A 27,007-nucleotide genomic window follows, 5' to 3' on the forward strand; every position below is an offset into this window, starting at 1 on the left:
CAAATGTGCACAACTCTAAAACCTGGCTGTTATAAAATCTTCCACATAAAGCGCATACGTCACATTTGAGATAGAACAAGAAAATAGAACTTATAATGAATGGATGTTGTACTAATCAAAATCAGACGGCCTACAACATTAACTTTTAAAGGCACGTTTTCTGGTCTAAAATCATTTGGCGAGATCTAAATTTTAAAGACAAGGAATATTTCAAATAAACAGTGTTGAGTGGTTGAAAATAAATCTAAGTCAATGCGTATCATGACAGTTTATTTATTGTATTCTGTTTCTACAAATAGAGAAAATCTTTACGAATTTGGTCAAGAGGAAGAGAAATATGTGTTCCTTTGAATGGGATGGAGATTAAAAAAAAAGAGAAACTATCCACAGATTCAAAGCAATTAACCAGAAAGGAAATTCTGGGATGCTGTGCAGAGGCTGACGGTGGCACTGACGTATCAGCCTGAGGCACAAAGAGAGGAGATATTGAGTGAGTCTGTTTGTTTTATTCTCCTGTTTTGTGACATAATGAGTGGAAGTACACTTTGGAGTCATGGAATTCCAGTTTTGTAGCTGGGATCCACCAGGTATTGGCTTTGTGGTGCTAGTAAATTTGTCTATTCTCTCTGTCTATTCAATGATGTCCTCCTTGATTTATCTGCTACTGAACAGCCCCTTCAAAACTTTGTTGTGAGGATAAAATGTGGTTGCAGAAGCCAAGGACCCACGTAGGCCTAGGACGGAATGCAGGTTCAATTTCACTGGTGAAAGAAAAGGCTGAGATGCTCCAGTGTCCTCTGAATGGCGACACCATTGACCTGCAATGGCCTCTGTGACCCAACCTGCGGCTGCTCCTCCCCACGTACCTCCTGCCTCACTGGCCAACCCCTTACTGTTTCTTGAACTCCCGCCTCAGGAATACTCCTTCCACTTGGAGGACTCTTGCCCCAGATATCCGCATGGTTTGCTGTCCTGTGTCCTTCAGCTCTCTGCCCAAATGTCACCTGCATGGAGAGAACGTCCTCGGTGGTGTTCCACTGTCCTAGGCTCCCGGTGTCCTCCACCTGGCTTTCTTTTTCTCAGGGCACTTGAGTTGAGGCTCCTGGGCTGGGCATGGCTTAATTCTTATTTTCACACATGTGTGTGCGTGTGTGTGTGTGTATGTGTGTGAGCATGTGTGGTTTCCAGAATGTGAGTAGAGTGGAAAGTCCACAAGATCTCTGTTTTTTCCCACAATATGTGTTCCACGAACTTGGCCTGAGTTTTAATCCCTTCCTGCCCGTTATAATAATTATTTTCACATTCTCGCATGGAGGACCCAGCAAGAACACCAGATATGAGTTGAAAGGGTGAGAAACCTGGGGTGTAGAGGAGGTTTTGCACAGACACAGTCTCGGACGCACTCCAGTTGGTATTATTAGAACTGACCTGGGAAGCAGAGTTGGGCCCTGGGGAAATAGTTCATCCGGGTGGAGCTGGAAGGCCAGGTGAGAGGATGTTGTCCTGGGCCCACAGGCCCAGACAGAGCGCTGGAGCGTATCCCTGAACAACCACTGCCTGCAGCAGATTGGCACCCGTCCCCCGAAGCAGGATGGAGCGAGAGTGAAAGGAAGAGAGTGCACAAGAAGAGGCATCATCCTGGAGATCCACGAGCCAGGTGTGTATCTCTCCATCTAAGCTTGATTCTGGGAGGGCCTCATTACTCTTTGTTTCTGTTTTGTCAGTAGCATTTCATGTGGGAAAATCACAATTTACATTCACCTCAGTCGAACTTATATTTGTTGAGCACCCAACTTCTCAGAGCCTTTCAAACAGACGCATAGGATCCACTGGCCTTCAGATAAGGCGTGGCTGTCACAGTGGGATCCTGTGTTAACTACCGTGCAAGCAACCACAGAAATTACTCAAGGGCTCAGTTACACAGTCTTATAATCATTACCGACCCCTAAAAAGACTTCCAGAAACCAAACTCAGAGTTCAAAAGTGCCATTTCAACTCATGTTGAGTTTATAGAACGTTTTTATATTCTTTAAGAGAAAGAAACAGTAATTTTCAATACAATATTTTGGTTGACATAGATTTTAATTTTTATTGCATTATATTGCAGATGTTTTAGTCTTCACAAAATGCCCTGTTGTTTCCCATGAACACAGAAGATGGGTCAAGTTTGTTTGCAAACATGGACAAATATGAGCCAGCGTTAATACTTCCATCACATTATTCTAAATGTGAAAAACTGTGTTCATCACATGAGAAGAAATCAGACGCCATGGATCCTCTCTAAGTCTTTCAGCAGCAGTTTTGTTCCCAATCTTAAGTAAAGCATAAATCACACACTGATGAGTTCACAGTTGTTACAGGTTGGTAAGTCAACGTTCTTGCATCTAGTCTGTGAATGGAAACATCATACAAATATCAATATTTACAAAATAAAATGACATTAAATGGTCTTCAGAATCTGACCTGAATTTACCTTCATGACAGCACCTCTAACCCCACCCTTGAACCTTATCGGAATATTCACCATTTCCAAAAAGGCCATAAGCAGCCTCTTTGCCTCCATCTATGCTCAGCTCCCTTCCAGAGAGGTTCTGCCACATACCACAGTCAGTCACCAAAATCCCGCCCATTTCAAATAAACCCCAATTGTGGTCCTCTGGCCCCGTTCTCTCCCTATGCTTCAGTATGACATTTCTTATACAATTATCATAATATTCATCACACTAACTGAAAATGCCTTGCATACTGGAACTCCTGGTAAACTAGAAGCTTCACGAATATATGTGTCACATCACAGCCAATTGTTTTTAAATTGATTAAGTGTATTCATTAATCTCCTCCTGTGTGCCAGGCACTGTGAATGGTGCTAAGGGTACAGAACTAAAAGACAGGATCTTTGGTCTCAAGGAGCCCGCATTTTAACACATAAGATAGGAAAACAGATATTATAAAGCTGTAATAACATTATGCATATGAGGCAGAAAAAATAATCAGCTGCAACCTTCCTAATGAAGCAAATCCTGACTTACTTCTTAAACATCAAAGAGGAACTTTTCAGACTGAGAAATGCAAGAAGGTTGTTGCAGGTGGACGAAACTTGTATAAATACATGAAAGTGAAAACATACATGCTGAGGCTAGACAAGATGATTAAAGTACAAAAAATGCAGATGATGCATGAGAGACAGATGTGCACTAGGTTGGGAAGGACTGAGGTCTTATTATGAAAGAACTTGGGAACTTCGTAGAGTTTTAAGCGGATTAGACATTTTTTGTAGCCCTGTGGAGGATGGATTTCAGTGGGACAAGACTACAGGCAGAGATCACTCAGGTTGTTGAAAGGACTCAAGAGAAAAGGAATAAGTGCCTAAGATGAAGGAGGCAGGAAAAATAAAGATATGAGAGTACACCCAGAGATGTTTAAAGCATAAGACCCACAGGGCCAGGCAGAAGAACAGACATATATGAGACACATAGCAAATACCTGTTAAACAAGTGCAGGAATGAACAAAGGTAAGGATTCTACCTCCAGGATGGCAGCGTGAGGAGCTCCGTGAACACTCCGTGAGGAGCTCTCCAGCAAAACAAGCATAACTGGTGAAATGATTTTAAAAACCATTTAAAGTCTCTGTAAATGTCCCCAAAGGCAGACAGCAAATGCAGAAACATTTACTTGAGGAAACCTGCTACATCTCAGTAGGAACAGTGAGAGTTCATGATCCTTGAGCCACGACTCACTTCCCCAACCTCAGCATGACTCCACTCTGCTGAAAACTCAGAAAACTCCACTCTATGTGGATGTGCCAGAAAGACAGGGCTCCTGCTCTCCTCCTCTCCCTGAGCTCCCAGTCAAGGGCTCCAGACCTGCCAGGGATGAGCAGGCCACGTACAACAACATACAGGAGATGAGAGGAAGAAACTATGTGAAGAAATAGTATTTGAAAACTTCCTACATTTGATAAAAAATATTATCTAAATATCCAAGAAGCTCGACAAACCCCCCTCACAATAAATGCAATGCAAACTCAATCAATGCAATGTGGTGTGGCTCAGAGACTCACACCGAGACACATCATAGTCAAATAATTGAGGGTCAAGACAAAATCTTGAAAGCAGAAAGAGAAAAATGACTCATTGTTTACAAGGGACCCCAAATAAAATTAACAACAACCTTCTTGTGAGAAATTATGGAGTCCGGAAACCAGTCAGAAGTTATATTCAAAGAGCTGAAAGACAGAAAAGAAATTGTCAACCAAGAATCGTATATCCAGCAAAACTGTCTTTCTAAACTGAAAGTAAAATAAAAATATTCATCCACAGATAAACAAAAACTGAGAGAATTGTTGCTGACAGACCCACATGACAAGAAATGGTCTTTAATCTGAATGCAAGCAACCCTGATAGTAATTGAATACACACACACACAAACAAGCACCAGTAAAGGGACGTATGTAAATTTAAATGTAATATGAATGCATATTTCTTCTTCTTTATTCTCTTATCTGACTTAAATTTCAATTCTGTAAAACAACATGTAAATAATTGTATTTTTGGTCCTGTGGCATATAGAAATGTAATATATTTGACAATGACAACACCAAGGAGGTGGGTGGGAGCAAAGTTGTAACCAAGGAGCAGCAAAACGATACCAGCTGCTAACTTGTATCCATGGGAGTAAACGAAGAGAACCAGCAGTATTAAATTAGGAGGTTAATATTACAAACCCTGTAAATATACACTTACTTTCTTCTCTTCTCTCAACTTCTATAAATGACATAAAAATTACATTTAGTAATAATTATAACGAAGTATTTTGGGGTATATAATATATATAAATGTAATATGTATAACAATGATAGCATGAGAGGGTGAAAAGGAAACAGAGCTACAAAGGAATAACATTTTTATATCTCACCGGTATTAAGTTAGTATATATCCCAAGTAGATTCTGATAAGTTAAGATGTATATGGTAAGCTTCAGAGCAACCACTAAGAAAATAGTCAAGAAATATGGTGAAAAATCACTAACAAAATTAAAATGCTACAAGAGAAAAGTTTCACTTAATGCAAATGAAAGTAGTAAAAGAAGAACAAAAAACTATAGACATATAGAAAACAAAAGTAAAGTGTCAGTCATAAACCCAACTCTCTCAATAAAAACATTAAATGTAAGTGAATGAAATAACCCAATCAAAAGGCAAAGATTGTCAGACTTGATAAAGAAAACAAGACCCAAATCTGTGCTGTCTACAGAAGACACACTTTGATTTCACAGATACAAATAGACTGAATTGAAAGAACAGAAAAAAGATAAATCATTCAAAAGCAACCTTAAGAAAGCTGGAGTGATATACTAATAACAGAAAAACTAGACTTTAAAACAAACAAGAAAATGTTACTAGAGATAAAAGGGATATTTTATAATAATAAGAGAGTCAATGTATCACTAAACAATAATCCTAACAAACATATGTACCTGTGGCAGATACATTACTGATCTGCTAAAGATAATAATACTGTAATTTCCACAACCTCAAAATGTTTTACATTACACAGCAAAGGGGATTTTGCAGGTGTGACTCAGTTAGGGATCTCAAGATAGAGAGTATCTATCCTGGATTATCCTGAGGGGCCCAATGTAATCACAAGGGTCTTTGTAATTGAGAAGCAGGAGATTTGGAGTCAGAGGGAGAGAAACTGGGAGATGCCATGCCACTAACTTTGAAGATGGAAGTTAATGCCATAAGGGAAGGAATTTAAGCAGCTTTGGGAAACCGGAAAATGCAATGAAACTGATTATCTCCCAGAGACTGCAGAAAAAAACACAACTCAGCAACATCTTGATGTTAGGACTTTTGGTCTCAATAACTAAGATAACATACCTGGATTGTTTTAAAACACTGAGTTTCTGATAATTTGTGACAAAAGCAATAGGAAACTAATACAGATTCTGATACAAGAAATGGAGAATTACTGTAAACAAATACCGGAAAATATTGAAGTGGCTTTGAAATTGGGAAGCAGGCAGAGGAAAGAAAAATTTTATAAAACATTATAGAAAAAGGCTAGATTGCTTGAGGAGACCATTAGTAGAAGTATTAGCAGAAGTTTAAGACTCTGCTGGTAAGGACGCAGAAGGAAGTGAGGAGCGTGGGAGAGGAAACATGTACCTTCTTAGAGAATAACTAAATCACCATAAACTAATTGTAGTTAGAAATATGGACGTTAGAAATGATTCTGATAAGGGTTCAGAAGGAAGTGAAGAGAATAGTAGAGGATACGTACATAATGCTAGAGAATAACTAAATCTTCACAAATAGACTGTGGTAGAAATACAGACATTCAAAGCATAGCTGGTGAGGGCTCTGAGGAAACTGGGGAGCACATTATTGGAAATGGGAAGAAAGGACAACCTTGTAATAAAGTGGCAGAAAGCTGAGCTGAATTGTGTCCTGCAGTTATGTGGGAAGCCGACTTACAGGTCATGAACTTGAGTATTTGCCTGAGGTGATTTCCAATAAAAGTATGGAAGACGCATCTGGCTTTCTCTTGCTACTTATAGTAAAATGTGCAAAAAATCCAAGAAAATTAAAAAAGATCACTGTTTGGCAAAAAGGAACCAGGATTCAATGATTTCAGAAGTTTTCAACCTATCCAGAGAGCTAAAGACTCTAAAATTTGCAGATTCACAATTAGAAACTGTGCTATGGAGAAAAAATCAAGGATGCGGATGAACAATCTTCTGATACAGACAACCCACTCAGCTGTATATGTTTTAATTTACATGTAGCCTACATGATAAACAGCTACCTTCCAGGAAATATACAGTCTCTGTAGATTTATAATCCTGGTTGACATGTAGTGATAGATGACAACATTGTTCTGTTGGGTTTCTTAGGAGTATGATCACTTCCCCAGAGAACAACATCTGTGTTGGCATCCACCATTGATAAAAACTGAAAGACCTGGTGTGGCACCTCCAGTCACTGATGCCACATGGTCAACATACCTGAGGCCCTCCTCCATAGCACACTAGCCCTATACCACTGCTTGAACTTTGTGCTTGTTCAAGATGGTCTTTGGAACATGAGTCAACCATCTTCCAATTTTGCTGCCTGATCTAATAAATTTCTTTCTTGAGCATCACTTCTTCCTTTTTTTTTTTTTTTTAAAGATTGGCCCTGAGCTAACATCTGTTGCCAATCTTCTTTTTTTTTTCTTCTCCCCAAAGCCCCAGTACATAGTTGTATATTCTAGTTGCAGGTCCTTCCAGCTCTGCTATGTGAGATGCCACCTCAGCATGGCCTAAGGAGTGGTGCTAGGTCTGTGCCCAGGATCTGAACCAGAAAATCCCTGGGCTGCTGAAGTGGATCATGTGAACTTAACCACTGGGCCATGGGGCCAGCCCCAGACTCATCTCACAGTTGATTAGCTTTAGTGTTATGGCAAGCAGAAGGAGCCCTTTCTCAGTTATACTTCTGCTAGTGCCTCAAAAGGATGAAAATATCAGAGTATTCAATCTCACAGACAGCTCTTTGAAGAGATGAAGTGTATGACTTATGAATCTCCTGAGAAACTAAATCAGAAACTGAAAATAGAGATGAGATTATCAGGAAAGACCTGGAGAGGAAGCTCTGTATAAAAGGGTGCATTTCTGTGATATTCACAGGAGACCCACAAGGTTCTTGAATATGTTACACCTGTGAAAAACCAAAGGCTTGGCCTAAAAAGAACAGAGAGAAGATGAATAAAAGAAAGTTCTCAGACTTCCAACATCTACCGTCAGAAAACGGGCTGATAAAACTACTCAGACGAAACACATGCAGGCAGCTTCTAGAAACTAAAAAAGGCAATAGAATAAATTCTCTATTTGGACCTCCAGAGGAAATGCAGCCCTGCTGACACTTTAATATTGTCTTGGCACTAAGTCTTGCACATAGTAGGTATTCAATAATATTTGTTGGATAAAGAAATTAAGAAGGACAGTGTTTGTGACAGATCTATAGCAATAGTCACTCCAGTAGGCATTGCCTCAGAATCAGCCATTTTTTTCCTCAATCTAATTCTGTATCCTATGGTGATTTTTTTTGTTTCTACTCTTCCACTGTGACTGACTGACTCTCATTTCAACCTCACTTTCGATTACTCCTTGTGTCAATCACTGAATGGTCCCTGCTTATTGTCTTCCGTGTACCTCTCTCCTGTGCTGCTGACTTCCTACAGATTCTCTCAATCAAACATCCCCAGAGAGACTGACGGGTGTACCTTCCCACCATGCAGATTGAGCAAGTCTATGGGCAGAGCTTTGTCATCAGGACATTTCATGGGCCACCAGGCAGACTCTGACCCAGGCGAGAAGCTGTGGTCAGGTGTGGGGTCAAGTGAGAAGCAATCCATCAAGTTGACGGATTGATTGGGATTGCCCAGAAAAGTATTTTAGTCCCAGTGGATGTTCTGAGGCAGAAATCTTGCCTGCAGTTGGCAGAAATCCTGATAATATATCTAGGAGAGAAATGGAATGGACTCGGAGTAAATCACATACTCTGCTTGGAAACACCATAGTCCCTGTGAGTCTCAGGTACTCTGTTAGCAAAGTAAAAGCTATTGGTCTGGCTGAAACTGCCTTTTAAGATTCTGAATGCATTCGACTATCTGATACTCCTATTTTTTCCTGCACTTATGGACCCCATCAGTGAGCAAATTGAGTATCTTGAGTCTAGCTTCTTGCTATTCGTATCTTGACTAGAAACAGAAACTATTAAGATCTTATAAAACATCCTCAAGATTTCTGACTTTCCACATTTTCAAGCCTAAGGAATTCCGAGGAGGTTTGGATAACGTCCCATATTTGGAATGCATGCCTGGGCCGAGTATTTTTGGATGTTCATCTCAAATTTGATGTAAAGAGGATATGCAAATTAGTATTATGATTTCTAAGGTCAAATATCAATGCTTTAAAAATAAGCACAGCTATTCATATAAACCATGTCTTCAGGGTATAATTTATATTTGATTTATCATCATTTATCATCTAACTTATATATAATTAATCCTATTAAGTTGCTAAGAACTACTTTGATATGTCATGTTGTATTTGTTTCATCTTCACACTTATTCTAACAATAGACCAGAATTTTGAAGTAAATGGCCAACAATTATGACTCGTGCTTAGAAAAGAAAAACTAAATTAGAAGAAAGTATTGTAAGAAATTATTCTCAATCTTTTTTCTCTAAATGTGAATGTTGGATTTCGGTTTTGCCTTCTTCCTACGGGTGTAGGAGCTAAGTGTCTTTCAGGATAAAACAACACCCCAGGATATCCTGTCCTTTCAATCTTTGCATGGTATCATGAGCTTCGTCGCATCTGAGAGGGTGTCATAAGTTGGCCTTGTGAAGAAGACCAGCGTTTCTCAAGCTTCAGTGTGTGTATGAGTTTTAACACTTAGATTCTCATTAAATAGTCCAGAGCAGGTGCTCAGACTCTGCCTCTAACAAGCTCCTGGGAGCTGTGGGTTCCCCAACTATACTCCCAGAGGCAAGATTTTAGACAATAGGGTGTCTCCTGATCTGGGGTTGGTCCTAATTCTGCAACGGGACATCCGCTGACTTTGTCAGCCCAAGTGCTGCCATCTCCAAGGAAAGGTACTTTAGGGCCTTGTTTCATGGAGGAAAAACACACATACATGTAACAGAGCGTGTTCAGACACAGACTTTGTACCTGTAGTTGGCCAGACCCCCGAAATGTTCCAGGTTATCCAGTCATTCGGGAGCTTGTGATCCTAGAAAACTCCAAATTGTTCCCATAAAGACTGGTTTTTCAAAATGATTCTCTACAAGCAATGATGACAATGATGTGTGATGAGATCCTCAGAGGTGGGGAAGAAAACCATCATGTTAATGAGCCCGCAGCACAGGCAGGCATCTAGCCAAGTAAGAATGCACAGAAATAAGTTATTGGTAAAATAGAGAGCCAAGAGCAGACTTTTTGTTCATGATGTGAACTCTCATATGCTATACCTTTCCCATATTCTTGTGGTGGCATCTCCCTTCAGCCGTCTAAACTGACAATAATCCTGGTGCATATCCTAGGAACAACTACTGTGAAGACAGACTTGTTCCCTTGCCACCTGACTTGAGACTTGCTGGTTTTAAAGGACTGTTAAAGTTTACAGAGCCCCATGTTTGTCTGACTAGACCTAGCTGCCCATGGATCACGATACCTGTAACATGTTCTTAGAACCAGTGTTAACCTCTCGGCCACCAGATAATCTCACTAACTGTGGAATTTGTTTTCTGGATGAACACAGCTGGTAATATCAGATACATGATCTAAATCCGTTCAGAATAGGAGAAAGTATAAATACATTTATAAAGTGCAGGGTCAGCAGATTTCAACATAAAATGCTTTTTTTCTACCCACATTTTAAAGATTTCATCCCTTTCAGAAACTCAGTGAGCACCCATAGTTTAGAACAGAGTCTGCTCATTTCTGACTGTGGGGTATCCTTTCTTTTCCTATTTTACACTAAAGTGTCAGGGTACAATGCGAAAGCAGCACACACACATTCTCTAGGCTTTTGTCACATGAGTTAAAGTAATTATAATTACAAAAATGTGGTCAATATATTTAATCCATCTGTTGAAGAAGCTGCAAGTATCATTTGTCCTCACTGAGCGGCCAGTAAGCTCCTTTTTCCTGAGAAGTCACAAAGCATCCTCAAGGAAGGCATTCAGCTAGTACAAATCAATGAACAAGTGAATTGCACTGTTAAGAATTCCATGTTTATTCCAATAATTCATAGATACCTAAAATAACATAAATTTGCAAGCTTATCTCGCCAGGCATGTGACGAGAAGGAACAGACACACAACTCCAACAGCATCTTGGCTCCCCCACTATCTCCCCCTACACGGTATTGACTTACTCTTCGCTCTCTTGTAGATTAGGTTCTAAATTCTCTCCAACTTTTTCTTATATGTGCTAGATTTCCACTCTCAAAATGACTTATTAACTCCCAAGTATGCAGATAAGTACTTCCACAGAGGCATTAATGTTTCAGCTAGGTGAACCTGAGCCCAGTCGTATCTCATTAAATCTTTCGTCATATCCTTTCAAACATTTTGTGCTCAGATCCCGGCCAAGCGTTTTCCCCTAATAGCGAGCCCCTGTGTATTGTACAGAAAATGCGTTCCATGTGTTTCAGATGCATTTACATTTGGCTCATCCAAGCGGCTTTATTAGGACTATTTGATATCTAAGAAGTAATTTCATCCTTTTTTTCTTAGTCCCCTTCCCCCCGCCAGCAGTCAGAAAAAGATCCAAATCTGATTTTCATCTTAGAAACCACATGGTCTTAAGAAGATTCAAACCAAAAGAAAAATACTTTCCCCTTAATATTGGAAATTCATGTATCCAATTTTGGAAAGAGTGAAGAAATCATGTGTGAAAAATGTTGTATATTGAAGTATTTTGTTTGATCAAGCCCTCCTTCACATTGCATAGTTTATTCAAACCAAATATCAAACAGCATTAAATAATTTTCTCAAGTGTAAACACATAAAATGTCAAAAGCTTTCAGAAACCAAATGAGCATGAGAAATATCTGGGCGGATATTAAGATGAAATTGTAGGAATGTATCCAGAAGAAAGCAGTCAACACTGAGCTACAGAAACACCGCAGGTTCTGTTCCATCTCCCCGGTTCAACACTGACCTGAGTTTTTGTATCCACCCGGGACCGTTAGGTAGAAAGTGCTTTGAAAACTTACAACAAAAGTTTTTGCAGTTTTCTGGGGCCAGACGTGAACAAATTCAGTCTTGATTTTGCCCTGGGGGTTTGGGTAGTTGGGTTGTCAAATTCAAGATGTTTCGACGCGCTGTTTTCAATACCTTTCTGAAAACGGAGACCAACGCGGGGTGACTGATGACAGAGACCACAGGAACTCGGAGGGAGCAATCCTGGGATGTCAGCCACCGCTTGCCTTGCCATTTGGCAAATGAGCCCTCATACCGTGGATAGCGGTTCGATTCCTCGCGGGACCCCGCTGTGAGCTTCACAGGAGGAAATGGGACCGGCGTTCCCTCGACATTCCAGAGAAACACTCCGTGACACGTCTCACCAACAGAGTGATATTTCCAAATAAATTTCCTGGATGAAGCCGTTGGCCACTGACCTGGCAGCCATGACTCTCATTACCGCTGCCCATTCCCGGATGTGGCCTCAGCTCCATGCTGACTTGGCACGGGCTCCCCAGAGCAGGGAAGAACTCAATCCGACGTTGCCCCCTAGGTTTTAACCTTTAAGAGTCCTGGAAAAATACATAATAGTTAACAAAAACCGCATTTCACTTTTTCCCTGAATGACAGGGTCTTTTTTAGTGCCAGGCTGCCAACGTCTCAAAGGGATTTAAAGGTAACTTGCGACAGGCCCTACAGACTCAAGAACTATCGAGGCAAGAAATGAAGACACTTTTTTTCTTCTTTCCCTGTTAAATATTCCCCTAAAATGTGTCTCTATAGTTGCCACATTTCTTCTGAATTTTGATAATCAAGAGAAGTGACCTTTTTCTTGAAAAATGTTTTCTTAGCTAATGGATCATAATAATCACACACCATCCTTTGAAACACTTTATAAAGAAGTCCGGAGTCAGTATTCTGGCCTCTCAGTGTTCCAGTATCTGGGAGCTTTTCAAAAGTGACACTACATGCATGCAGTGGGCACTCTGTGGTTAGTCAAAGTATCATGCTTTGCACTTCTTGTTATGAGCTTTTATGATTTTTCCCGAATGTGTCATATGTGTAATTTTTCCAATTAAATCAGAGTCATGAAGGTCAGGACCATGTCCTCTGAAATTAAAAAATGTGTCTCACCATCAGGACTGGTCCAGACAGAGCTTCACCAGGGGTCCTTCCTCTTTAGTCGCCCCTGCCTGTCCCGCCACCTTCCGGACTCCCAAGCATCTCACGTCACCTGCCACAGACCGCTGGCTCATCAGACCACAGTGTCCCTACGTTTGCCAACAAAACCTGCTGAGTTTACTCTGCAGTGAGTCAGTCAGCAAACTGTGGTCTTGAAAATAGCCTATTACACTCACTCATGTAACCCAGAAGCTTAATGGGTTACCTCTTCTAGGAGCATTTACATTGCAGTGGAGGAATCATATAATTTATTTTTTCTGAGTATGAGATGAATACATATTTGAGCAATAAGGAAAAGTACAAGGAGAGAATTTAAATTATCTCTCGTCTCAGCCCCCTGAGATCCTTGCTGTTGGCTCACGTGTATGTGCTCCATGCATTCAGATAATATGTGTGTTTTCTTTTTATACGCATAATGCTCTGTCTTCATGCTACAGATAGCACGGTAATATTTGAAAGAGCTCCCAGTCAGGTACGTGGGTTGGTCAGCTGGTCCACCTTTGTCACCCTGTCTTCCCGTAGCCCTGATATCTAGGTTGGAGTCAGGAGGATAACATGACAGGAAATGAAGGCTGGGACTGTCCTTCCCCCACCAACTCCAATAGATGACCAGGCTGAACAGAAAAAGAAGGAAAGGAAGAGCCCCTTACCCACAGAGGTCTGTGGGACAAAAAGAGGCAGCCTGCCCTCCTCCAAGCTGGAGAGAATCATCCAGTAAACTCGGGGCACGGCGGGGGACAGAAAGCCCAGATTGGGTTGTGCTGGACCCTTCTCAGTCCCAAAGTTTCCACAGGCAGCTCAGTTCTAAAGGCAGCTCAGTTGGCCAGACCCTAGTTTCAGACTTCAAGAAGCGTGGGGAGTAGGGGATGGTGTCTTAGTGGGAGCAGAGATGGATGTCCCAGGTGGGAGCAGGGCTGGGTGTCCCAGTGGATGTAGGTCTGGATGTCCTAGTGGGAGCAGGGATGGGTGTCCTAGTGGGAGCAGGGATGGGTGTCCTGGTGGGAGCAGGGATGGGTTTCCTAGTGGGGAACAGGGTTGGGTGTCCTAGTGGGAGTAGGGATGGGTGTCCCAGGTGGGAGCAGGGCTGGGTGTCCCAGTAGATGTAGGTCTGGATGTCCTAGTGGGAGCAGGGATGGGTGTCCTAGTGGGGAGCAGGGTTGGGTGTCCTAGTGAGAGTAGGGATGGGTGTCCTAGTGGGAGCAGGAGCAGGACAGGAGAGCTACATGCTTACAGGAGCTGAATACGCAGTGGAACCAAGAGCACCGGCAGAGAGCCGAGAAGGCCAGCCCCAACTCAGACCCAAGAATTGAGATTGGAGTAATCCTAGTAGTCATTGTTCTGTTTTTTCAGCTACACAATAGGTACGGGCTGAAGAACAGAGACACCTCAGAACATAAAGAAACTGCATTACCCCTCAACATCTGAAGGTAATATGAGTAAATAATAGATTCCATTTATAGATACTTTTTAAGATATAGATACAGAAAGTCTGTATAATTCAATTTTCCACTGTGTTTAAATTAATATAACGGTTTCTTATATATTTGAAAAGTATTAAAAATATAAAATGCATGGTAATCTACTATGTAAATGTACTGTCATTTCTTTAGCCTTTCCCCAATTTGTTGCTGTTCCAAAAAGTGACCACAGAGGCCAGCCCTGTGGCCTAGTGGTTGAGTTCGGCATGCTCCATGTCAGCAGCCCTGGGTTTAATTTCTGGGGAATGAACCCTAAACCACTACTCAGTGGCCATGCTGTGGCGGTGACCCACATACAAAATAGAGGAAGGTTGGCACAGATGTTAGCTCAGGGTGAATCTTCTTCAGCAAAAATCTTTTAAAAAAGTGACCACAACACTTTTGGCAACTCTTTGATCTGTACAATACCTCAGTGATTTTTGTGGCTGAATAATATCCACTGTAGGGATATACCATATTTGTTTTTCATTCGTGGGGTGATGGATGCCAGAGTTGTTTCCACCTTGTGGCTCTTATGAAAAACGCTGCTGTGAATATTCATGTACACCGTTTGGTGGAACATATGTTTTCTGTTCTCTTGGGTTCATATCTAGGAGTGGAAATGCTGAGTCTTATGGTAACTCTATGTTTAATTTTTGAGGGATGACCCAACTGTCTCAAACAGAGACTGCACCATTTTACATTCCCATCAAGAATATATGAGTTCTAATTTCTCCACATTTTTGCCAACACTTATTGTCCTTTCTTTTTTTAAAAATTATAAGCATCATAGTGGTGTGAAGTAGTATCTCATAGTGGTTTTGATTTGCATTTTACTTAATAACTAATGATGTAGAGTATCTTCTCATGCATTTATTGGCCATTTGTATATATTTTTTGAATAAATATCTATTTAAATCCTTTGTCCTATTTTCATTGGGTCACTTTACTTTTATTGTTGCGTTGAAAGAGGTTTTTTTAATGTATTCTGGATATGAGACCCTTTTCGGATAGGTGAGTTGCAAATATTTTCTCCCATCATGTGGGTTGTCTTCACTTTTTTGACAGTGTCCTCTGGAGCACAAATGTTTTCAACTTTGATGGAGTTCAATTTATTTATTTTTTCTTTGTTGCTTATGTTTTCATATCACATCTAAGAAACTTGCCTAATCCAAGTTCATAAAGATATATCCCTAAATTTTCTTCTAAGTGTTTATGATTTGAATTCTTACATTTAGGTCTTTGATCAATTTTGAGTTAACTTTATATACGGTGTGAGGAAGGTCTCAACTTCATTCATTTGTTTATGGATTTGTTGAAAAGACTGTTTCTCCCCCATTGCATAATCTTGCCACTGTTGTTGCAAATCAATTTGCCATAGATGTATGGGTTTATTTCTGGACTCTTGACTCTGTTCTATTGATCTATATATCCATTGTTATGCAAGTACCACACTCTCTTGATTATTGTACCTTTACAGTAAGTTTTGTAATTGAGAAAAGTCAGTACTCTGAGTTTGTTGCTCTTTTTTAATATTGTTTTACCTATTCTGGGTCTCTTTAATTTTCATATTAAATTTAAGATCAGCTTGTTGATTTCTGTAAAAAAGAGAAAAGGCAGTTGGAATTTTGATAGGTATTATATTGAATCTGTAGATAAATTTGGGGAGGTTTATCTCCCTGAAAATATTGCCTTCCAATCTGTGAACATGGACTGTCTTTCCATTTATTAAGTCTTCTTAAATTTCTTTTCAAAATGTTTTGTAAGATTCAAGGTACAAGTCTTGTACTTCTTTGGTTAGATTCATTCTCAAGTATTTTATTTCATTATTTTTTTGCAGAGGAGGATTCCCCCTGAGCTAACGTCTGTCGCCAATCTTCCTCTTTTTTTTCCCTTCTCCCCAAAGCCCCAGTCCATGGTTGTATATCACATTTGTAGGAGCTTCTAGTTCTCTATGTGAGCTGCCGCCACAGCGTGGCTACTGACAGATGCGTGGTGTGGTTCCATGAACAAGAAATGAATCCAGGTTTCAGGGGTGAAATGTAAAACTTTAACCACTAGACCATCAGGGCTGGCTGTATTTTTTTCTTTTTAATGCTGTTTTCCATGCAATTATTTTCTTAATTTCACATTCTGGTTTTTCATTGCTCGTGTATGTAAATACAACTGATTTTTTTTATGCTTATCTTGTATCCTGTAACATTGCAGAACTCATTTATTGTCTCTAAGAGTGTGTGTGTGTGTGTGTAAGATTTCTGTTAGGAGCTCATGTCGTCTGCAAATAGAGACAGTTTTACATCTTCCCTTCCAATCTGGATGCCTTTTTTTCCTGCCTACTTTTCCTGGCTACAACCTCAAGTAAACTCTTGAGTAAAGGTGGTAAGAATGGACACCTGTGTCTTGATTCTGATTTTTTCAGGGGGAAAGCATCGAGTTTTTCATCATTAAGTATGATGTAAGTTGTGGGTTTTTCATAGAGAGCCTTGATCAGGTTGAGAAAGCTCCTCTCTATTTCTAGTTGTTTGAGTATTTTTATCACAAAAAAGTGTAGCACTTTGTTAAATACTTTTTCTGCATGTGTTGAAATAATTATGTGGTTTTATTCCTTTATGCTATTAATGTGGTGTGTTATATTGATTTATTTTCAGATGTTAAACCACCTTGCATTCCTGGGATAAATCCCACTTGATCATGGTGTTTAATTCTTTTTTGCACCAAGCTATATTTGGTTTGCTAGAATTTTGTTGAGGATTTCGTATTTGTAGTAGCTATTGGTCTGTAGATTTCTTTTTTGGGGATGTCTTTGTCTCATTTGGGATCTGGGTAATGTTGGTCTCATAGAATGAGATCTCCTTTATTTTTTGAAAGACTTCATAAAGATTAATGTTTATTCATTTAAAATATTTTGTAGATGTCACCACTGGAGCCATTTGGTATTGTGCTTTTCTTTGTGGGAAGCTTTTGGACTATTAAGTCAATCTCTCTACTTATTATAGATCTATTCAGATTTCCTATTTCTTCTTGAGTGACTCTTGGTAATTTGTGTCTGCTCCAATCTATATTATTTCCTTCTTCTTGCTTATTTTGGGTTTAGTATGCTCTCTTTTTCTAGTTTCTCAAGGTGGAATGTTAGGTTATTTATTTGGGATCTTTCTTCTTTTTAACAGAATTTGTTTAGCTTGTTGGATATGTAGATTAATGTTTCTCATCAAATTTGGGATATTTTCAGCCATTATTTCTTCACAATTGTTTCTATGAGACATCTGTCACCATCCTTACCTTGATTCCTCCATACATATTCCTTGGTTGTTATTAAAACGTTCTCTTTTTCACTGCCCTTGAGAAATTTGATCATCATGTTCTGTGGTGGTGTTTTCTTCATGTTTTTTCGTTCTTGGAGTTTGTTGAGCTTCCTGGATCTGTGAGTGTATAGTTTTCATGACATTTGGAAATTCTTCAGACGTTGTCTACTTAAATACTTTTTCTTCTCCCACAGCGTCTTCTCTTTTGATGAATCCAATTACTTTTATGTTGTGTGCTTGGAATTGTCTCACTGTTCACTTATGCTCTTTCCATTTTTAGTTTTTATCCTTTTTTCTCTCCCTGTGGTTTGTTTTGGGTAGTTTCTAAGTCTTCAAATTCACAAAATATTTTTTTTTAATTTCAATGTCTAATCTGCCAATAATCTAATCTGGTGCATTTTTCACTTTGGACATTGTATTTACCAATTCTTAAAGTTTGACATTTGTCTTTTTCACATCTTTCATGCACGTTATTAAATTCTTGAACTATTACAATAACTGTTTCAATGTCCTTCCTTGATAATTCTACCATCTGTGTCCATTCTGGGTTAGTTTTAATTGATTGATAATTTCATCATGAACCATGTCTATCTGTTTCTTTGCAGGTTTGGTAATCTTTGATTGGATATCAGATATTGTGTATTTACCTTATTGGGAGCTGGATATTTCTGAATTCTTATACATATTCTTGAGTTTTGCTCTGGGTTGCAGTTAATTTACTTGCAAGCAGTTTGATCCTTTATGGTCTTGCTTTTATGATTCATTAAATGACTCTGGAGCAGTGTTTATTCTAAGAGTAATTATTTCCCACTATTGAAATAAAACTTCCCTGACTGTTCCAACCAATGTGCCATGAATTATGAGTTTTTCCAGTGTGGCTGGTGGGAATAGGCACAGTTTCTAGTCACGTGTGAGTGCCAGCCACTATTCCCTCTAATCCTTTGGATGGTTCACTCTCAAACTTTTGCACATGTAGTAACTAGCACTCTACAGATGGTGTGAGGGGGACCCTCTGCAGATCTCTGAGTTCCCTGTAAGTACATTGTTCTCCTCCCCAGTATTGTGTCTTGTGAACTTCAGTAGCCTTGACCTCACCAAAGTCAACTCTGTCTCCTCAGCTCAGAGATCTTTCAGGTTTTGTATGGTTTTTCCTTCTTGTGCCACAGCTTAGAAACTCTCTTGAGGCAGTGAACTGAGGCTCCCATAGCCTGAGCTCATTTGCTTTCCACTTCTCATCCATCACTAGCTTTCATTGTCTGAGGCTCAGTGTTTTGAAAATCATTTTTTGTATGTTATGTCTGTGAAATTTTTGTGGTTGCTTCAGGCTAAAGGGTAAGTCCTGACCCTGTTACTCAAACTTGGCTGGAATCAGTCTAATAATATCAATCTTAAAAAAACTATTTCAGGCAACAGAGTAGGAGAAAAATACTCACAACTTGATAGGTACGCTGATATCAAAACTAGATGAAGACATTCCCAAAACAAAAGAGAGACAGAGAGAACTACAAACCAGTTTTATTCATTACATAGATATGAAATATTTTAACAAAATATCAAACAATTAAACCCCACAATCTCTAAAATAGATAATACATCACACCCAGTAGAGTCCGTCCCAGTGAAATGTACACAAATGTATACATTTGCGTAATCATCACCAAGATCAATGTATATAATTTTTCTATTAAACCAGAAAGTTTCCTAGTGCCAATTTCCAGCCAATTCCACCTCCAAGGGCAACAAGTATTTGGATCTCTACACCATAGATTAGTTAGATCTGTTGTTGGGCTTCGTATGGGTTCAGTATGTACCCTTTTGGGTCCAGATTCTTTTGATCAAATATATGATCGTTTAAATAGATTCAGAGAAAAGGTTTGACAAAATTCAATCCATGCATAATAAAAATTCCTCTACAAGATAAAAGGCATCTATGAAAATCTTACAAGCTAACATTCTTCATTATTGTTGTTGATAAGGAGTAATTTATATACAGTAAAGTGGACTCTTTGGTGTGTCATTGTGTGTTTGGGCAAATGCTTACTGTCATTTTACCATCACCACAACCAGGATATTTAACAATTCCATCACCCCAGTCCATCTTCAATAATTTGTTATTAAATTATAAATTTAATATTTATCATTTACAAGTAATAAATGTTAAAGTTTATATAACATTTACTATTTAATCATTATAATGTACCGTAGTAATTGACTACAGGAGTAAAACCCTACGATCATGTGCCAAAAAAACACAACAAATTTCAACATCCATATATAATTTTTTTAAAATTTTAGGAAACACCAACTCAAACTACAAGAAAACAAACTCAATCTGATATAGAGAATCAACAGAAAATCTAAAATGCTCAGTATGTATCTTTTGTAATGGATACATTACATACCCCATCACATGTAATGATGAAATAGTGAGTGTCTTCCTCTTAAGAGCAAGAAGAAAAGGATATCCTCTCCCATCATTTTTGTTAAACATTGTTCTGAAATCTTTTCTACAGAAATAAGGCAGTGAAATAAACAAATGCACAAATATTAAAAAGGAAGAAGAAAAAATTAATTTATTTGAAGAAGATAACACTGTTTATGTAGAAAATACTAAGAAATCAACAAAACAGCCACTAGAATAAAACAACTTCTAGGTGGCAAGATACAATTATATTTTTATGTATTAACAGTGAATCTATTGAAATATGAAATAAAATTAATTCATTTGCAAAAGCATAAAAATAAATAGGTATAAATTCAATAAAATACATGCAAATCCTTTATAGCGAGGATTTAAAAATATTGCTGAAAGAGGTGCTGGCCCAGTGGCATAGTGGCTGGGTTCATGACTCCACTTCAGTGGCCTGGGGTTCACAGGTTCAGATCCCAGACATGGACCTTGCACTGCTCGTCAAGCCACACTGTGGCAGCATCCCACATAAAATAAGGGAAGATTGGCATAGATGTTAGCTCAGTGACAATCTTCCTCAAGCAAAAAGAGGAAGATTGGCAACAGATATTAGCTCAGGGCCAATCTTCCTCACCAAAATATATAGATATAGATATATTGCTGAAAGAAGTTAGAAAACAACTAAACAAATGGACAGACATACCATGTTCATGGATTTTTAAACTCAATATTGTTAAGATGTTAATTGTCCACAAATTGATGCATAGATTTAACACAATCCCAGTCAAATCCTAACAGGCTTTTTTAGAAATTGGTGAGTTGATTCTCAAATTTATTTAGAAGTTCAAAGAACATAAAATAGACAAAGTAAACTTCAAAAAGAACAAAGGTGGAAGAATCACACTTTGTGATTTCGTGACTACTACAAAGCTGCTGCATCTGAGACAATGACCTCAAAAATAGCTCAAAAGAGAAAGGAATCTTTTCAACAAATTGTGTTTGACCATCTCGATTAACATGGAAAAAATTTAACCACAACCTCTTGCTGAGAACCCTACAAACATGAATTCAACATGAGTCATAAAAGCTACAACCATAAAGTTCCCAGGAAAAAAAAACACAGAGGAATATCTTTTCACCCTTCAAACTGGCCAAAGTTTCTTAGAGCAGACACAAAAACACTATTCATAAAGGAGAAAGTTAATAGATTGGACTTCATCAAAACAAAAATCTTCCATGCATTAAATGACAGAATTAAGAAAATGAAAAGGCAAGTTACAGACTGGGAGAAAATATTCACAGGGGATATATCTGACAAGATTCTTGTATTCAGAACATATAATGAGACCCTACAAATAAGTAATAAAATAACAAACAATCCTATTAAAAATGGGCAAAAGACATAGACACTTGACAAAGGAAGATATAGAAATTGCCAGTAAAAACTTGAAAAAAGCTTCAACATCATTAATCATCAGAGAATTGCCAATTAAAACCACAATGAAATACCATTACACTAACTTCAGAATGGCTAAAATTTAAGAGACTGGCAATACCAAATGCTGACAAGGTTGTGGAACAACTGGAGTTTTTATACACTGCTGATGGAAGTATAAAATGGGTGAACCACTTTGGAAAACTGGCAGAAATTCCATACTCTTATCTTTTTATCCAAGGGAAATAAAAGTATCCATCCATAAAAGAATTTACATAAAATGTTATTTATAACAGCCCCAAATTGGAAACAACTCAAACATAGTGGAATAGGTAAGCAAGTTGTAGTATTGTACACAATGGAACATGACCCAGCAATAAAAAGAATGAACCGATTCACATAAAACTTGTTTGAATTTCTAAAACATCATATTGAGTGGAAGAATGCAGACACAGAAGAGTTCATGCCAGATGCTTCCATTTGTATGAAGTTCAAGAGCAGAAACATTTAACCTAAAGCAATAGAAGCCAAAATAATGGATAACCATGAGGATGGAGATTGACCTAAATTTAGAAATAAGGAATTTTCTGGGTGACTCACTGGTTCTATATCTTGATTGGCGCTGTGATCACATAGTTGTATATACATTTATCAAGTCATCGCAATGTTTCCACTTCACTGTAGGCAAATTTTATCTCAAAAGATAAGTTGGAGAAAACTACTAACTTTGACAGGGCAATTCTACTTAAATTGAAGAAATAATCCCTGCCATGGTCTGAGCTAGAAAATGTCATGGAGAAACACCAGGCAAAAAAAAAAAAAAAAATACGACCTGTTAAAAAAGGAAGAAAAAGTTCATGGTTTTTCAGAACAATTTGGGAAACTTATTTTGTAGGAAAAAATCATACTGCAGTGATTCACGGTTTCATTTTTAGAAATTTAGACATTACTGCCATGTTGAAACATTACAGGAAGAGTGACATCTTATTTGAGACAAAATACTCATTACACGCAGCTGACCACATAAGAATAACCACAAAACATGGCCAGTGGTTTCACCCCTGACTATTTAGTTGAAATGACGTAGATGTCACAATTTATCAATTTATGAGCAAACCCCTAGTTATAAGGTCTTTCACCACGTATGTCATGTAATTTAATTATCATGTATAATCACATCAGCTGTTTACACACTCCAAAATGGAGTTTACGGTGTCTGGCATCTGATATGTAGGTCTTCCTAGTTCTTGAGTTGATCTGTCTAAAATAAGGGGCACGCTGACCACTGCCCCGCCAGCTGGTGGATGGGATAATTTAATCTTGCTGTACGTTTATTGCTAATACGTGTCCACATTTCACAGCATTTTCTTATCATTTGTTTCTATCTAGCACTGTTGGCTCAGTCCCTTTGGGGTCTGGAACCTAATATTAAGCCTTAGCCCAAATGATGGGGATTTTACTTGCTGTTTACCTGTATAGACAGGCAGACAATTGAGTTCTGTTCCTTACCTTCTCCAGTGGTTGGCATCCATCCTACAGCGAATGGGTTTCTTCCTCAGCCCCACGTCATGACTGAACTATTACCTATACCCTCTTAATTAGATCTTCTTTGGTACAAATCCCTGATTTAATGGGGCCTTGGCTGTTTCCCCTGGATGCCGTCCATAGGACTATTTGTTTCCTCCCCTTCAAACTCCTTGCATGCTTGGGCCACATCTAGTTGAAATTTCTACCTCTGGTTTCCTCCCAGGTGTGGTTTTCCCCCATCCCCTTAAACCTGGGAAACTAAAGCCCCAGGTGTTGTTGGTCCTGAGGCTCCCAGAATTGTAAGCGTGCCGCCCACATCCCAGTGGGTGACTCATAGAATCAGTAAAGAGGGAAGAGCAGAGAGAGGAATCTGGCCTTTGCAACCATTGTCAAGACACCCTCAGGTTCCTATCCATACAAGTAACCTAAAAAGTTCCATAATATGGAAAAAAATCCATACCATTAACTTGAAAAGTTCCATAATATGGGAAAAATGAATGTGAGTATGCCTTTCCATTTCACTGTCTGCCATTTTATGATTCTTTCTCTTTTTAAATCTGACTTGAGTTCTCTTGGAAGACAAGAAGAAGGAAAGAAGATGAACAACCAGATTCCTTTTCAAATCTTCACCACAGAAGTTATTGGAGAATTCCTCAAACTTTTAAGATGATGTGACTATTAGTTGAGGTTTCGTTTACTTGTTTTTAAAGATCCCAGCTGTGGCATCATTCTGTGATCAACGGCACAATATTTATTTTCCTGATAAGGGGAAATTTGGCTTGGAATGCCACCTGGAGGCTGCTGTCTTCTGAATCATCTCCAGCCTGCTGGTCCATTTCGATGTCCAATAAGTGATGCATCCTTTTGGTAACATAAGCCAAAAACTTACATTTAATCCTTTAAATCCCTCTTTAAGAGATAACAGCATATCTCGTAACCAACCTATCAGTATGTTCTATTGGCTCAGCCTCCAAAACACGTAACAAATTCCACCACTTCTCACACCTCTGCTATCATCCTAGGCTGCCGCCATGTCTGAGCTGGTTTCCTGCAGCACCTCCTGACATCCCGGCTGCTCCATTCTGCCTATGGCCAGCTCCCGCACAGCAGCCATAGTGGTCTCTGAAGAGCATAAACTAGGTATATTATTCTCTTACTTTAAAGTTTCAGGTGACTACCTCCCACAATCTAAATCAAGCCCACACTCCCCGCCTTGGCCACTGATTGCTTCTTTGATCTCGTTTTCCACCATGAGTACCTTTGCTCCATCCATTATTATGCTGAAATCTTGGAAAAAGTGGAGACACCCTTCTCCGTTCCCCCACCTTGTTCTTGCTGCTCGCTCTGCTTGGAATAGTATTTCTCCAGATACATGCTGATTATCACATATGTACACATATGATGAGGTTGTGAGCTCTCTGAAGATGTACTTGCAATGAATTGTCCTCCAAGATCTTCATACCTCAACACTGGGTACTGAAAGCTGCTTGCTTAATCAATATTTGTCAAGGGAATGGAGAGAAAAAACATTCTTTGTACGGGCATGACCACAGTGATTCCAGGCTAGTCTTTGAAACATCTGGCATTCACTATTGTTGGAGATAATGCCTCAATGAGGAGAAGGGATGAGTTTGACCCAATGTGGAAATGCTTACTCTCCTTTGTAGCAACAGCCAAGCATTCCCCTGCAGTTGCAAGCATCCTGTGGGGGCTAATGGCAGCTTTTCATTTTTATGGGCAATTGAAAATGAGTAGCAGCTGAGACTGCATCGGACCCACAACAGCAAATGGCTTTGTTTGGGGGATGGAAACTGGAAGAACCAAGAACTATTGTGAAACGAGCAAAGCAGTGCAGGCAGCTGCGGCTCTTGGTGGACACCCACTCCATGAGGAACGAGAAACTAAAGTCCAAAAGGCTTGAGCAACTTGGAGATCAAATATTAGGAGAGTTTAACTCAATTGTAAATACGTAAGTTTCGTGATTTTTTTTAATCCTGTTCCTTTTATTTAATAAAAAAGAGAGAGAAAGAGAGATGGGGGTGTTTAAACTTTGATAAAAGAGAAGAACTTTCAAAATAATAAATGCAGGATTCCAAAAAGTACAATTTATAAATGGAATAAAACTGAGATATTTTACTTAGAAAAATGTCTGAAGTGGTGGTTACAAAAGTAAATGAAGTGAACAGTACTTATCTGGAGAATACACACCTGTAACTTCACAAACAAGAGAAATGAAATGTCAGACACAGTTGTTATTTTTAATAATATTACATGGAATCCATTTTTCCACTGGATATTTATAAATCGATCACATTATTAAGATATATCTTACACAAAGCTGCAATTCTCGGAGAGTATGAATTCCAAGACAAGACATATTGGTTAAATTAACAGATTTCCAATTTGATATGACAAGGAGTCAATGGATGATTTTCTATATTTGATCTAGGAGAAAAAAATAGTTTGGATATTCCCATTTTTTTTTGTAGAATTTTAAAAGCTGCTTAATAATCTTCAATAACAATCTTTGTCCTTATCTTTTTATGTCAAGATAGTTAAATTTTGAATTTGGGTTTAAAATAGCTATTATGAATTATCAAAAGAAATGTATATGCTGACCTACGGGAGATTAAAGGAAAGAATTTTGCTTAGCTAAGAGTAAAGATTCAACAGATAATGGTCTGTAAGCTGATCCTTTGAAATGGGAAATTGAGGCAGTGCTTGGAAGGCAATCTGGGGACGATGAACTAGCCCAAGCAGTCAAAGGGCACGTTCAGCAGGCACATGTATGTCTAGTGACAGAATTTCCAAGTGTATAAGCAAACATAGTCAGAGTATATGGGATATATCTTTATCTTGGAAAACCTTGAATTCTAAGTTTAGGCATTCAAACTTTATCTGGTCAATCAACATGTATGGCAGATAATGAAGAAGCCAGTGCCAGGATGCCAAATCACCTTGTTAAGAAAAGCTACCAGCAGAGTGGGAACATCCTTCATGGAACTTTTAATACACTGTTACCAACATTTTTTTTTTAACACTGAAATTTCATTATAGCAGCTGCCATTATCCAAACTAACCAGTACAACACACTGTTACCCCAGGCTCGCGAGGTGGCTGCCTCAGCCCCGGGCTTAAGTACATCATACTTGCAGGGGGCTAGAGGTTGGGATAAAAAACTGAAATGGACCTGCCGCCTCTCTGTCTCCTGATTAAAGAGTGTTCTCAGAGGCACCAGATCACAGCTCATCGACAAGACTGGGTTATGTGGCCACCACAAGCTGCAAAGAAATATTTTTACCAGGACACACCATCCCCCCAAACAAATTGAGGGATCTGTTAGACACAGACTAGGAAACTAACAGTGTCTGTAACGACTCTCTTCCAACAAGAGAAAGCTCAGCAGGGCATCTGGCTGGACACATTTAGCATTTTCTTCTCTTTCTATTAATCTCTTTATACTCATGAAAGAAATCATGTGAATAAGTCACAAGGGTATTTTTTTTTTCATTTTTAGCACAAATTTTATTTATTTATTTATTTATTTTTGAGATGGGCCCTGGGCTAACATCTGTGGCCAATCTTCCTCTCTTTTTCTGTTTTCTCCCCAAAGCCCCAGTACATAGTTGTAGGTCCTTCTGGTTCTTCCGTGTGAGATTCTGCCACAGCATGGCTTGATGAGCAGTGCACAGGTCTGTGCCCAGGATCTGAACTGGAGAAGCCCGGGCCGCTAAAGTGGAGTGCGTGAACTTAACCACTCGGCCACAGGGCTGTCCCCGACAAGGGTATTTTGAAGTTGTTGGGCTGATCGGTAACGAAGGACAAGTAATGAGAGGATGTCTGTCCTGTCTAGCACAATACAGTGATTATTGGGTATCTCTCCCGAATTAGATTAAGGGCAATAGGAAGCCAGGGGCCATATCTGTTTCTGTGCCCAACACTTCTTCTCTACTACCAAC

The sequence above is a fragment of the Equus asinus genome, chromosome 1 (genome assembly GCF_041296235.1).
Source record: "Equus asinus isolate D_3611 breed Donkey chromosome 1, EquAss-T2T_v2, whole genome shotgun sequence".
Classification (NCBI taxonomy): Eukaryota; Metazoa; Chordata; class Mammalia; order Perissodactyla; family Equidae; genus Equus; species Equus asinus.